Here is a 3,998-nt window from a genome sequence, read left to right as displayed (position 1 = left end):
CCACCGGGCCCTGGCGGCGCTCACCGGGCCCTGGCGGCACCCACGGGGCCCGGGAGGCTGCGCTCACAGCCGGACTGACAGCGAGCGGAAAGCCGGTCCCGCACAGGCGGCTTGTGAATCACTGCCTGTCATCTGCTCAAAGCCTCTCCCAGCAAAGGCACTGTCGGCAGTGATTCTTACGACAAAGAGAGGACGTGGAAAGTTTAATTATAGCACATCCTGCTCTTTAAAATTTAGGATTTAAAAAAGCACTAATGACAATGAGCATGTAAGCTATTTCTGAACGTTTTCAATATTAATATTTAGCCCTTGTAGGCGCAGAATAGCAACAAATCCCCAGGGATCGGAGGAAGACATTTTCAGCAGTTCGCGGCAGAACAAAGGATTGCAGCGGTAGCGCTGTTCAGAACTACAGAAGCTGCTTCCAAAATAAATCACAGTGTTCTTTCTTCAGAAAAGAGCTCATCATTCTGTAGTCACAAATGCACACAATCAGGGAGCAGACGAAAATACTTAAACATTAGAAATGTCAGTTCTTGCTGACTGCTAAAAATGGGTAAAAACTCCTATCTGAAGAGATGAAAAGGACCAGTGCTTTCACAAGTGAAAAGCAGGAACACAGCTGAACTGTTAATTCCTTTATCAATGAATATATACACAGTACTATAGCATAAATTGTGAAGACACACAAAAAGAGAATGATAATTAATTTAACAACAAGCACTAAAAAGAATTGTAATTTTTTTCCCTTAGCAGCCACTGTATATTATAGTCAAGCCTTTGCATATAATTTAGATAAAATGATGCCCTAGTTTACATCAGATTCACTTCTATAAATTAGTCTTCCACATCTAGAGCAATGAAAATAAATTCTAGAAATGTACTGATAGCCCCAGAATCCTCACTTTTTACCAGACTTGGTAATTCTTGGAGCTGAGCCAGAGTTAGGAATTACAGGATATTTTGGATAAAAACCTTTTAAGCATAGTAGCATGTAAGAAGGAAACAGCCTTATTTACATGTTGCTTGGTGACCTACAAGGAAAACTATTATAATAAACAGATCATCCCTCATTTTAGAAGCGCAGAAGGCAAGCAGCTTCCACAAGGAAGCGTAGAGTAGCCTCTTCTCCTGCCATCTTCATCAGATGGGTATGTACAGTAACAGGAACCTCAAAACTACAGAATAGTGCTGATAGAGAAAAATGAAAAGATCAATTCTTACTTCAATGTGGTTTTATATTCCATCCCAGTCTGGAATTAATTCAACAGTTCATTGCCTGTGTAATGTTCTCAAAGCAATGGAAACGTGGACTTTGTCTCCATGTACCCTTCCTGCTGTTTACTTCCATTCTACTCAAACATTTCTCACAACACATTGTAAACGTTCATCCATTGCTAAGATTCTACACATTTCTCATTCAGTCAAAAGTGCTGAACAGTACAAAAGCAGTGAATATTTTAAACTTGCTGAAAGGGAAGTGTCTGTCAAGCAGTGAGACCAGAAAAGGAGCTCTAATTAGAGACAACAGCATGAAGAAGGTGCAGGTCAAAACCCTGACTGTTTGTGTGATTTATCTACATATGGCTTTTGGGGTATAATGATACATCTAATTGTGTTCAAATGTGTTTGTTTTACAAGATATCCTTCTGTTTATGTGATAAATGTGTTTATTTCTGTGAAATCTTTTCTGTATTATTTCACAGATCCATACGGTTTATTTCCTTAGTCCTAAAGTGTCTCCTGCTTTGGCAAGCCTCTCTAACAAGGAATGATGAGAAGGACAGGGCAGGGGCTGAGACTGATGGTGGGGAGAGAAGAGAATTCAAAACCTGCCATCACTAAAGCTTCAGACACAACTCCTTTCCCTGTTCACAGGCACTGGCAGCCACGTGCTGCAGCTGTGGGCACAGAGCACACTGGCACTGCCCCCTCTGCTTTGGCACACTGGTCCCCCTGCTCCTTGGTGGTGCCCTGGTCAGCCTGTGTGACATGTGACAGATAATACATAATCTCTGCTAATTATGACAAAGTAGGTTTAATCCTCACAGAAAATGACTGGGTAAGAGTGGTTTATTTGTTTCTCATTACACCTGTTTAATTTGGCATCATTTGCATCATCTACTACTACACACTCCTTGCCCAGTGCAGAGAACATGGTGAAGAGCACAAGCTCTTCTATTTTGGATTCTATTTTGGCTCATACACAATCAACCCATTTTCTATTCTGGAACTCTTTATTTCCAGAGATGTGAAATGAGCCAGAAAGAATACCACTTGCCTGTCAGATGCCAAGGAGAACTCAGAGGAATGACAATTAGAATGTTGCTTGATATGGTGAGAGCAGTTGATATGAAACATAGAGAAACAACTGAAACGCAGCCTTTCAGTGTTACATCTGCAGTTGTTTTACAACCACACTTCAAAGTTTTTCCTCTAGCTGATGAAAAAAGAAGGCAGATGAAAGCAGGGAAAAGGCACAACAAGACACCTTGCCAAGTTTATGCTTATATGGTAGACATTCCTTACTTCTGTGGATTTGCTTTCTCTACTTCATCTCATATAATGCAAATGATATACTAAATAACACAGTGCTTAAAAGGAAAAAAAAGTGTTGGGAGAGTTACTGGTGATCAGTAACATGTGCAAAATACAAAAGTCATGTATTTTGCACATAGGTGTGCACTATGAATAGTCCTCTTGATTTCAATGCAATCATCAACAATTAACCCTGCACATGCCTGAGGGTTTGTGCTCTACGAATCATTTTACACACAGCATGTATTTATACACCACCTAAGGCAAAGAGAAGGATTTTAAACTCTGAACCATGAAAAATAATAATTAAAAAAGAAGTCAAAGCTAGCTTTTTTTGAGCATTTATTCAAGTTCCATCAACTTTACCAGCAGCTTTTCCTATGCTTATTAAATGTACATTTTTGGTCTGCAAAGCTTACAAGTTTTTCATGCTTCTACAATGCAATGTGATGTTTTTATATGAGCAGTTCTTAACTGAAATATTCTTAACCAATTCATTTGTAAAGTGAACTTTAAAAACTACCAGTCCATATCTTTCATCTTAGCTTCAAGGAAATGCCGACTTTTAATACTTTTTAAAATAGTAATCTCAGTTTGTTCCTGTTGGGCTTTTCTCTTTTTCTGATAATTAATCAATGTATAGCTTTGAAATTCAGCATGATTTTCTGTCCAGATGCATGTAGGAGACAGAGGGATACATTTTCATTGGAAACACATAGCTTGGAGGGGATTGTTTCAGTTTCTTCTCCACCCTTACTAGAAAAAGAACCGCAAAAACTACATTTGAACTGAAATACAAGCTTCCTAGTGAAAACCTTCCCAAGAGGACAAAACACTACCAGGGTTATTATGGGTATCACCTCCGATCAGCCCTCTGGAATCCTCTCAGCCATGATGGACCTCCTGATGTTCCCACCCACTCTTTAGGAATAATATTTTTCATAATTGGGAGGTTTAAATTGGACATTTGGAAGAATTTCTTCACAGGAAGGGTGATTAGATATTGGAATGGGCTGACCAGGGAGGTGGTGAAGTCACCGTCCCTGGAAGGGTTTAAGGAGAATTAGATGTAGCACTCAGTGCTATGGTCCAGTTGACATGGTGGTGTTTGGTGGACTCAGTGGTCTCTGTCACCGAACCGATCCTGTGATAAGCTGAGATCTGAACCGAACCGATCCTGTGATAAGCTGAGATCTGAACCGAACCGATGCTGTGATAAGCTGAGGTGAGAACCGAACCGATCCTGTGATAAGCTGAGGTGAGAACCGAACCGATTCTATGATAAGCTGAGGTTTGAACCAAACCGATCGTGTGATAAGCTGGAGTCAGAACCGAACCGATGCTGTGATAAGCTGCCACACGCTGCTCATTGGAACCGGCCGAAGTGTCTGTTCCGTGCTGCTGACACCGGGAGCCCGGCGGGCAGAGCGGCGCTCGGGCCGCCCTCCTCTCAGGGCAGC

Source organism: Geospiza fortis, unplaced genomic scaffold (genome assembly GCF_000277835.1).
Source record: "Geospiza fortis unplaced genomic scaffold, GeoFor_1.0 scaffold171, whole genome shotgun sequence".
In the NCBI taxonomy this organism is placed as follows: domain Eukaryota; kingdom Metazoa; phylum Chordata; class Aves; order Passeriformes; family Thraupidae; genus Geospiza; species Geospiza fortis.
This window is presented reverse-complemented; position numbering follows the sequence as displayed.